The following is a 12,575-nucleotide window of genomic DNA, read 5'->3' on the forward strand; positions in this document are numbered from 1 at the left end:
GCAAGAGAACACTTCTGCTGTGCTAAGAAGGGGATGATGAAGATCAATGGACCCCAGTTTCATTAAGCATGTCTTAGCGAATAAGAAAAACTGTAAAAGTGGTGCAGGATATAGTTTCTACTCTATTTGCTGACTTTGACAACCTCACAAAGATCATAAGAGGTTCTTCTCTGTTACTGAACTACCAACGTATTCTGGATTCATTCTCATTATTAATGAGCAAAAAAGAGATTAATGTTATGTCTCTGACTGTGAGAAAGTATGTGTTATCACTATGTTTGGAAAAGTTTACTTAAGCCTTGAGGGAATTTTATTAATTCTTTTATTTTTAATTATTTTAATTCTTTTATTATTTTATTTAATTTTAATTTGTGTATGTACTTTTGATATATACAATACTCCCTGTTGAAGAACTTTGCAATAAATGTATTTTCATTAGTGTATTTGTGCATCTACAGCTGAATATTTTATAATCAACTGAGAACAAAACTACTGATTTGATGTAAATATTTACTTTTAATAAACACTTTTCTAGAAAGAAATTGCTGTATGAATGTAATAGTAGTGAAGACTGCCTTTGCTGGAAAACAGCTGCCACCTTACGGTGTGTTTTGACTTGAGTCCTGTCCTGTTACAACAGTTATGTGTCTGAAAAAGCAAATTAATAATTATATCATTGTAACATACAAGATCAAGATGATAAACACTCCTGACACACCACTACAGTTAAAATTAATAACTGAAAAATAAGTAGAAACTTACAAAACACATTTACATTTATTATAATAATAATAATATTTTATTTGTAAAGCACTTTTCATAGTTTAAAAACAATCCCAAAGTGCTACAGAGTATAAACAAAGTTAAAAACCGAGAAAAAAGGTTAGCAAAAAGTAAAAAAATGCTTGCTTAAAAACTTTATTTATTGTTTAAAATGTTGTTAAACCCTAGTGAAAAAAGTATACTTTATTGCATTTGTAATATATTCTGTTTTAATAGCACATTGCAAATATACTAACAAAAATATACTATCTTTAAATATATAAAAAGTATATTAGCATCATGCTTTTGCCTATTTTTACAATACAACGTTTAACACACTTTAAAATAACTGTAATTTAGTATATTTTCTAAAAAATATATTTTACAAAAATATACTTGAATTGAAAGTTCTCTTTATTTTTTTATAAGTATATTTATTTGCACTTTTCTTGAATATATTTAATGAATATTTTTTAACTGTGTGCTGAAAATGATTATTGTAACAACGCATTGAAAGTGTGCTTTCAAAGCACATGATTAAATACCCTGAGGTTTGTCACGGTGCACACAGCAGGGAGGAACAAGGAACAAGGAACACGCAGACGAGGATGCAACTCAAATAATAACAGGCTTTACTGGAGACATCAAGGCAGGGCAAGACACAGACAGGAACACCGGGGAGTAACGAGTACACCAGACCAAATCTAACTCAACAGACAGGACTATAAATACACAGGTAAATCAATGATAACGAGACCAACACAGCTGGACAAGAATTAACTAATGATAACATTTAACAAGGACAGGAAACAAACTAAATATGGAAACATGAGGCGGGAACACATGACACACACGACAGAGGACTGACGAGGTTATAGTATGTTTTAAGTCACATTTTTAAGTTTACTTCTTCATGCTTGAAATTCACTTCATTACTTGGGCATACATTGCTCTCAGAAAGTAATAAAACAAATAAATAAAGTGAATGCATTATAAAGTGTACAGTCAAGTAAACACTGTTTATATTGCAAGACCAAAAACTGAAGTTCACTCACTCTGCATTAATATTATATCACTGCATTATTATAACATCATTATAAATTGTAGGAGAAATAAAGCTGAAAAACAACAATTGGCATTGATCTCTGTATAAAGCTGCAGAAGCAGTTCTCCAGGAGTTCGTTTTTAGTTTCTTTCAGTATTGTCTGGAAGTGGAATGACTTACACTTTGTCCTTAGACCTAATAAAATTATTTAAGTTTACACATTTCCATTTGACTGATTGTGGATGGACAGCAAATACATTATGAGACAAATGTTCAGGATATATATGTTCAGGAACATGGCTATATAATGTCCTCCACACAGCTCTTTAGCTCAAACACAGAATCTGTTTGTGGTGGATGCAGAAGATGCCCATCCTCACACTTGAAAGACACCAGGGCCATAATTTCACAGAAAGTTCCAGCACTTACTGTACAACAGATCTGTTTCTTTTTAAGAAAGCCACAGTAAAGTCCTGTTCTGGAATACGTCCAGATTTTTCCACACATATCTCCTTTGTTTTAGGGGTCTCGTGAGACGTTAAGGAGAGCAGAGCAGGATGCTTGGGCGCAGTGCTGGTCGTTAATTAATTTTACGGCCACAGATAGAGAAAAGAGCACATTTCTCTGTCCTGTTAATAGGTGTGTGTGTGTGTGTGAGTGTGAGTGTGTGTGTGTGTGTGTGTGTGTGTGCATGTTTATGTGGTTTATGAGGACACAAATTTGTATAATGACATGGGTATGACAGAGGTATTACAATATGAAGGTGGTTTATGAGGACACTGCCTATGTCCCCGTAATTCAAAAGGCTTAAAAAACATACTAAATGGTGTTTTTTTTGAAAATCTAAAAATGCACAAAGTCTCCTGTGAGGGCTAAGTTTAGGTGTAGGGTTGGTGTAGGGCAATAGCACACACAGTTTGTTCAGTATAAAAACCATTACACCTATGGAGAGTCCCCATAAACCACAAAAACCAACATGTGTGTGTGTGTGTGTGTGTGTTCTTGTTTCGACAAAGTTCTACACAAGGCTTGCCAAAAGCCACAGAGAACACAATAAAACTATACTCATTTACAAGGTGGAATATTTTGAAGGAAATGTTTTTATTTGCTGGAGTTACCAAGAAGGTCCTTCTTGAAAATCAGTCATAGCCATTTCTACTCAAGTCTTACTGCTGAGCTTCAAATAATTCTTAAGTGGCGAATGCTATTGCTAATACTGAGCTCCACACTGAAACTTTTTTTAAATTTATTTTATCATTATTTATTTTATATGATGAAAGTCAATTTCCACACTGTAACAAAAAAACAAAAACATGGGGAAATGCAGGGAAGCACAGTGCGCTAATAATTTACAGATAATGGAAATAACATTCCTGAACTGTCTTTGTGAAACATTCTCTGTAAAATATCAATCTCTTGCAGTTAACCATTAGGTAGCAACAGCACACATGCTTGAGCTAATGTATCTATCACTGCATGAGCAACCACAGTCACTGCCTTTACATAAAGCAACATGCAGCATAACATCAATGTTTCTTGGTCTCCTCCAGGACTGAAACACAGGCTCTACTCTTCAGCACAACGGTGACCCAGAAAACACAGACAACAGAAACCCTTTAAAGCTCAACAGAACATTAAACACTAACAGATCGTCCTAGATCTCAGCATCTTCACTTATTAAAACCAATCTGACTTATTTGGGCTCTTGATCCTTGACTTCTTAGCTTTTCTCTGGTCGCTGTACCTGCGTTTCTGAAGCACATTTGTTGTAGTTGAAAGTGTTCGAGAACATCTAGTGAGATGGGGATTCTATTGTCAAGTACTGATCACAAATCACATCTGGAGAAATTTAGATGTACTAATTTCTCATTTAGAAATGTTATCGTGCTATGTTTAAATCATTATGCAGAATTTATCGACTCAGAGACATCATGAATTTGCATATGAATCTCAACAATGGTGACATAAACAAAATATTCTGATAAACAGGTCAACATCACAAAACAAGCTCCTAAAGTCACAAAAAAGGTTTGGTTGATTGTCACCATTGTTGAGATTCTTGATCTTTGTGCGAGTCAAAAAGTCCCAGCTCAAAACACTTATATATACTTATAAACACTATATAACGAAAGAGAAAAATCACAATATCTGACTATCATAACGTCACGAGACTAACAGCTAACATTCTCAGACATCGGACTCCTGATACGATCTATGAATCTGAACACTACTTGATGACTGATTCATCATCATCAATAAGTAATCAAGATCATCTGATCAGAGTTTCTCTCATGACTGTTGCTATAAGAAATATGCTTTAGAAACAGTATCAGCAGTACAAAAAAAACTAATGTTAAATATTCAAGAACAGTTAAAGCTAAGGCTTATTTCCACAAGGGCAACTTCAAACTTGATTATTTTGAATAAAACCTCAACATCTAAACCTTAGTTAATTCTCAATAAGAAGTTTAGTATGAAAGAATCAGTCTGACTGGATTGTAATAAGAGAGAGAGATCTGTTAGTGTTTATTGTTTTATATCTTGGCAGTCATGTGATATATATATATATATTATACAGTGGTTACCATCGTGCTGAAGAGTAAGCTTGTTTTGTTTACTGTGTTGAGACTTGCTGAAATCGGGTTTGGTCTCGTACAGTATCGTGTATCTTGTCAGTGTCTGCGCTTGCTTGGCCATTTGTTGTGATAAACAGGAAAGTGTGTCCAGCTGAATTGTAATAGTGATTTGTTAGACGGGTATAAATAAGGTTATTATTACCGTGGCAGCTGTTGTGTGAAGCCCTCCTCGTGTGAAGACTGAAGAGTGTAAAGACCATCGACTCTACTGGGCAGGGACACCGGCAAGGGATATAAGCGTCACTTTTTTTTATCCTATTTACTATTACTTGTTTCACTTCTGTTTTAGATTGTATAACCAATTCTTACTATGTGTTTTCATATCAATACTATCAAACCACGCATCACACACTGTAGATAGTGCAATCCTATTAACCTGCGTGCTTTGCCTATGTCTGCTAATACATTACTTTCTTTTTCTATTGGTCTCTGGTTTCTATCTCTGTCTGCTGTCAACAAAGCTGATTTCATTACTTCCATTACTAGTCATTCAAGGTTAAACCTCATGGCCCTGACAGAGACCTGGATCAAACCAGAAGACAATGTTACACCTGCAGCACTCTCCAGTAATTTCTCCTTTTCCCACACCCCCCGTTTGACTGGAAGAGGTGGAGGTACTGGTCTGCTCATCTCTAATAACTGGACATTTACTCCTTTACCATTTCTGAGTATCAACAGCTCTTTTGAATCACATTCGGTTACTATTACCTAGCCTCTAAAAATCCATTTTGTAGTTGTTTATCGTCCTCCAGGATTACTAGGTAACTTTGTGGAAGAATTAGATTTATTGCTCTCAACCTTTCCTGAGGATGGTACTCCCTTTGTCTTACTTGGAGACTTCAACATTCACCTAGATAAACCTCAGGCTGCAGACTTCCACACTCTGCTTGCCTCTTTTGATCTCAAGAGAGTGCTAACTACAGCTAATGTGGTTTCTCACAAATCAGGCAACCAACTGGACCTTATTTACACACGACACTGCTCCACTGATCATGTGCTGGTTACTCCACTACACACCTCGGATCACTTCCTCCTCACTCTTAACCTCAACATGATTCCTGACACATCACATACCCCGCCACGTCACTTTTCGACGTAACTTATGCTCACTCTCACCCTACCAGCTATCTGCTATGGATTCATCTTCACCTCCTCCCCCTAAACAGTTATCCTCTCTTGATGCTAACAGTGCTACTGATACTTTCTGTTCCACTCTGACGTCTTGTTTAGATACTTTCTGCCCCTTATCTTCCAAGCCAACCCATACCACCCCTTCTGCCCCTTGGCTATCTGACGTTCTCCGTGAACATCGTTCTAAACTCAGGGCTGCAGAAAGGGTATGGCGCAAATCACGAAATCCTTCTGACCTTAATTTATATCGATCACTCCTCTCTGACTTCTCTGCTAATGTTTCCACTGCTAAAAGGACATACTATTATGACAAAATTAACAATTCACCTAACTCTCGCATGCTCTTTAAAACATTTTCCTCCCTCCTTTGTCCTCCTCCTCCCCCTCCTTCATCATCTCTAACAGCTGACGACTTTGCCACATTCTTCATTAAGAAAATTCCAAACCTCACTGCACAATTTTCCACACCACAATCTGTCAAACACATCTTACCAGCAAACATACACTCGTTCACATGCTTCTCTCCACTCTCTGAGGCAGAAGTCTCTAAACTCATCCTACTACCTGTCCGCTTGATCCTATTCCATCTAATCTCCTTCAAGCCATTTCTCCTGCAGTTGTACCTGCACTCACTCACATCGTTAACATGTGAACATTTTTAAAATTATTAAAATTAAATGTGTGAAAATAAAATTTTTCCCTCAGCATTTAAACAGGCTCGTATAACCCCACTTCTTAAAAAACCCACTCTTAACCCAACTCTTTTAGGGAACTATAGACCGGTTTCCCTTCTTCCTTTCATTGCAAAAACACTTGAACGAGTTGTGTTCAACCAAGTCTCTGTCTTTCTCACACAGAACAACCTCCTGGACAGTAACCAATCTGGCTTCAGAAGTGGACATTCAACCGAAACTGCCTTGCTCTCAGTTTTTGAAGCCCTAAGACTCGCAAGAGCGGGTTCCAAGTCTTCATTACTTATCTTGCTGGATCTCTCCGCTGCTTTTGGTACAGTCAACCACCAGATCCTCCTGTCAACCCTATTGAGAAAGGGCATCTCAGGAACCGCACTCCAGTGGTTTGAGTCTTACCTCTCTGATAGGTCCTACAAGGTATCTTGGAGAGGTGAGGTATCCAAGTTGCAACATCTAACTACTGGGGTGCCTCAGGGCTCAGTTCTTGGACCAATTCTCTTTTCTGTCTACATGGCATCACTAGGTTCTGTCATTCAGAAAGATGGCTTTTCATATCACTGCTATGCTGATGACACTCAGCTCTACCTCTCATTCCATCCTGATGATCCAACGATTGCTGCTCGCATCTCAGCATGTCTGTTGTTGGATGAAGGACCATCCCAAAGAGGCACAAAATCACTTTCACTGACTTTTTCATTAACTGTTCCCATCTGGTGGAATGACCTGCCCAACTCGATCTGAGCAGCTGAATCCTTACCCATCTTCAAGAAATGGCTAAAAACATCTCTTCCATCTTTATTTGACTCTCTAACTCTAGCACTCTCTATTCTAATTCTATTTTATCTGTCTTATTTTTATAAAAAATAAAAAAACAACAAAAAAAACACACATTTGACCCTCTATCAACTGCATATTTATTCTCTAACTGCTACCTTTCTTGAAAAACTAACACCAGCTTTCTTTTTCTAGGTTTCTTTTTTCTATATTCTGTCTACTCATTTTCTTTACAAAAAAATTTATACATTTAAAAAAACTGTCTACATGTACTGTGTTAGGCTAACCAAGACTTGTCAAAGAACTTGCATGTTGTTGCTCTTTTGTTGGTTTTGATTGCTTCTAATGTCCTCATTTGTAAGTCGCTTTGGATAAAAGCGTCTGCTAAATTATTAAATTTAATGTAATGTAATGAGTAGCGCTGTCAATTGTGATTTTCACTTTGCTCTAACTTAAAATATATAATAACTTCAAATCATAATTTCTCATTGAACCAAAATTCACTAATCAGCATGGAGCAGGTGTGTTCGTTTTGAATGTGTTAGTTTTACTGGAAGTTGTGTTTTGCCAACGTAATGGATTTAAGTTGAAATAACATCCTCTTGTTTTACCTTACATAATCTTGATTTAAGTAGGTTACAACAACCAACCTAGAATTGTAAGTAGTATCAGATAGAAATACCTCCATAGTCCCCGATCACACTGAACGTGTATTTTAGGTCTGAAAACACGAGGCACACCGCCTTTTTTTTTTTGGTGACTTTAAAAAAAAAGAGCAGTGCTCTATGTTTTTTTTTTTATGTTGCTATGCAACCACCAAATCAGCTGTCCTGTCAGTCTAATCAAAGGATTATAGCGTGAGTGCTCTAAAATCTTTGGTTTTTGCTGTTAAGCAAACGGTCATATTAGCAGAAACCTTGAAAAATACAGCAGTATTTTTGAATCAAAAGTTTGTCCTCCATCATTGCAGTCTCTGGACTTTTCTAAGCAACGGTAAATTTTCATCACCACAACGGAAGGCCCGCTTCTCCATTCATTCGATTGGACAATGGAAAAAAAATGCGAATGACGTCGGGCGATTTTCCACTCGGTGCTTAGAGCGCTCCTGCAAAAATGCGAGGCACAGCAGGCGGCTAAAACGTGAGGCGCCCGGGCGCATAAACAGGGCGCAAAACGCTCAGTGCCAACAGAAAACAGTTCAAAAAGGCGCCTCTCACTGCAAAAAACGCGTTCTGCATTAAACTACACAGGTTCACTTTTTACAGTGTACATGTACTTACTATATGGTTAGTGTTAGGATTAGGGTTACTTAAATATAATTATGCATAATTTGTTATTAAAAAATGTCCGAAACAACCTCTTATATGTCTGACGTTGCTTCTCTGTCTAGATGTTTTTAATTTCAAAGCTCACAATTGTCAGGATTGTGGACTTGGTTTTCCATGTTTTACCCGTCTTTGTTCTTGAGTTTCCTTATTTGGTTATTTTCCTGTTCTTGTTTAGTTGATTGATTGATTATTCCATGCACCTGTTTTGTTAAATTAGCCTGTGTAATCGGTTACAGTTACTGAGAAATAAAAGTGTAATTACAGTTATGAAAATGTTAACGAATACAAAGGGGGTTCCATTTGAATATTTTCACGCACGATTTACTTCCCAATTTTCATTGACTACTTTGAAATACGAGAGACCAATGTTTTAGGATTTTAGGACATGCTTATTCAATAACTGTTTTATTTCCTATTTGGGTTGATGTAAATGCTTTATTTTTAAATATAAACTTTGTTTCTGAGGCATCGTTAAATCTGTATTTAAACTAGAGATGAGGTGTTAAAGTCTGATTTTGTGGTGTCTATGCTTTAACAGTAAATTATTATAATCTTGACGAAGGATTTTGGGAAGTCTGACAGTAATCAGTGTTGAGTACTGTAAGGTTAAACCTGCCCACTTTAAATGTTTCAAAATTATTAACATTTAAAAACAGTTAGAAATGTAGTAATCAAATGTGACCATAATCTGTAACCTATTAATTTTCCAAAGTAACCTTCCCAACACTGACCGTGTAATACTTCCTTGTTTTTCTTGAAAGTCTATATATAGCTATTCAGAAATACAACTGAACAGTTTGTTTTGTAAAATCCCTCAATTAATTCTCAGGTCTTTTTACACAGAAGATGCATATATGGGCAAACGTGAATATACACAAAAACAGGTAAAAACTTACACCCACAAATTCATTCATTCTTGTAAGAATCAAAATGGCACATGAAAACCAGAATAAAAATAGTATTGCTGCTATAATATTGTTGTCACAGGTTGCTGGGGCTTGAAGCTCAATAGAGCATGAAGGAATCATGATTGTACATAAACAGTCTTTTAATAATCCACAGGGAACACAAACAACAACTTAAAATAACGTAAGACAGGACAGAGAACCAAGGCACAAACAGGAACTAATATACACAGGCTAATTTAACAAAACAGCTGCATGGAATAATCAATCAATCAACTAAACAAGTACAGGAAAATAACCAAATAAGGAAACTCAAGAACAAAGACAGGGGTAAAACACGGAAAACCAAGTCCACAATCCACAATTAAAACCATCTAGACAGAGAAGCAACTTTAGACATATAAGAGGTTGTTTCTTTCTAACTTAAATAACTAAACTGAGCAAATAGATTTACCACATTTAAAAATTATAGGGTGAAATAATAAATGCAGTTTGCAGCATTATTGAAATATATAAGCCTCTATATTTAAATATAAATGTTTCTATTCTTCCTACAGAACCAAAAATCATAGTATATCTTCCAAAAATAAATAACCAAATGATTAAATTAAAAAAGAAAGGATTATTGCCATTTTAAATGATCACTGTCAGTTGGTTACCGGTTACTAATGTTAGTGTTAATTAATAATGTAATAGAAACATTATTAATTAACACTAACATTAAAAATCAGTGTCGTCTTATTGTTTCTAATAATGGTGTGTTTGACTTATTGGTAATATTTCATACTTGCTGAGCATCTATGATCATTAAATTGTGCATTATAATGCTTTTGTTAAGCATCTCATCTGTATTTATTTGTAAGTGAATTTAAAGTTTAAAAGGTCATTCTTCATTCTGAACAATGAGAGCAAAGGTTTGGGCTAGAATGAAACCAGATTAGTAAATGAGTTAACTTCATTACAGCTCATTAATGTATTACACTGAAGTACTCAATGTTCAGAAATGTGATAAAGTGCACATATTCAGGTATTAACATGACATTTTTGATTGGTGGACAACATCCACATTATGATGTCACAGGAGGTGGAGCAAATGATAGTAGTGAACTTCATATAAATTTGATTAGGAATACAGCGGAGGATCCAGAGATTGTAGATCCTTCCACACAGACACAATGTTGACCTACAAGGTGACTGTATCTACTGGCAGAGAGGTGATTGCTGAGACAATGAACAGCATTTACCTGACGCTGATGGACTCAGAGAAGCAGAGCAGTGAAAGAACCCTGGTCAATCGCTGGTTTTCTATTGCTGCAACGGTAAGAACTTTTTACTTTAAATGTGCAGTATGTAATATTGAAAAAACTGCCCTGGAACACACATTTCAGAATAGAATCACTAACAATAGCATGATTTTTTTCAGAGAAACAGCCATGTAAATGTAACGTGTTTCCTAAATATCTTCAAACATTCTTTTTTTTGGTTTAAGAAGTCAAAAAACGTACATACAGCACCTTTGTGTGGGTGTGGAATAGGAATGGTTGTGTATTTGGGAAAAGATTCTTGATACAGCATCCTAGGACTTCCAGAACACTAGAACCAGTCAAGTCTCTGCCTCCAAAAGGCAAAATGAGGTGTTCTCTATGTCTATAAAAGGGTTATCTCTATGGTTTACCTTCTGCACATTGTGCATTTATCATATGACAATCTGTTTTTACAGCATTTCTTCTATATGTAACTGGAAAAATCCAATCAGAAATGGTAAAGGAAGTGTTCCAGGGTTTTGTTTTGTCTTCTTACGTGTATGAAAGGTTACTATTTGTAGCAAGAGTTTCAAATATTCAAAATGTACACTTTGCTTTTTGGTTTCTAAGGTACTGTAACGCAGTATTCTGCATCAATTCTGTTTTATACCAGTGGATACTGAGTTTAGTATTTGCCCATTTCTGCCTAAGTATTGGATCTGGGAAATCATGTAGACTTGACATCTTAAATGAAATATAATAATAATAATGGTAAGAATGTATCATTTGTCTGGGTTCCTGCGCATGTAGGTGTGAAAGGAAACAAAGAGGTAGATCTTTTAGCAAAACAGTCTCTCAAATCTCAAACGATAGATATTCAGATTAAATTAAGTAAAGCTGAAGCCAAGCCTATAATAAAGGTACATGCACAAAATCTATGGCAGGAATACTGGGATATTAATGATACAGGAAGACAGTTTTATAATATTCAAAGCAAAGTCTGTGTAGGAAGAGAAATGGGTACAAATCGGAGGAGGAAACAGTGATTACTCGTCTCAGAATACAGGACTCAATAAGACTCTGCATTTAATAGGTAAACACACAAATGCTTTATGTATACATTGTAATCAACCCGAATCAGTAAAACATATAATAATAGAATACCATGCATATGAAAATAAGAGAATAATATTAAAAGAAGTATTTGAAAAATATAAACTTAAATTTACTTTGGAAAATATACTTGGAAAAGCACTAAGGAAAACACACGTACAGTTAATTTCATATCTAAAAGAGATAGGTCTACTAGAACGAATATGAAGATAATAGAATAGCAATTATTATTTTATTTTTTGTTCGTTATCTTTCTCGGTCAGACTTTTGTTCCACACTCCAGTCCATCAGGTGGCGGTAAAGCACCTATTAGCTGGTTTGCCAACCGCCAAAAACACTTAAGAAGAAGAAGACGGGACTTGATGCAAGAGTGCTACTGTAGGTGCCTCAAGCAAAGCCCAAAAGCCCTTCGTATATTGTAGATACCTGTTTGTTGCCTGAATATATCATTGTTGGATTATTTTCTGGCTCATTTTTCCCTTTTGTTGTTTGCGTGTGAGCCATCATTTTTACATCCCTTCACGGACTCACATTTTTCCCCGAAGGCCAGCTGGTGGGCTCGTCTTCACAAACTGTTACTTTTGTTTATTGTCGTGAGACTGGTATTGTCAGACTCTTTGGGACATGCAACAACCAATTACACCATAACTACACCTGCTTTTTTGAATTCCTTCTAGATCACTTGCCCAAATTTGACAAAAAAAAGATGCTGATCGACTAAATCTGATGCCGTATTGCTACATTTTGGCATATTGACACTTAACTTTATGGGTGTTAGAGTCACCCCACATTGACCACAACACATCTATTTGGTCACAGCGCCACCTATTGGCCAAGTGTATGGTGTTTAACCATTTAGACTAAAATTGTCTCCAAATCACTTTTAATCACTCATTTGCAACTGGTCCGATGCTCCCTGCCATACTAACAGGGCTGGTACCAAGG

Source organism: Barbus barbus (genome assembly GCF_936440315.1).
Source record: "Barbus barbus genome assembly, chromosome: 4".
Classification (NCBI taxonomy): domain Eukaryota; kingdom Metazoa; phylum Chordata; class Actinopteri; order Cypriniformes; family Cyprinidae; genus Barbus; species Barbus barbus.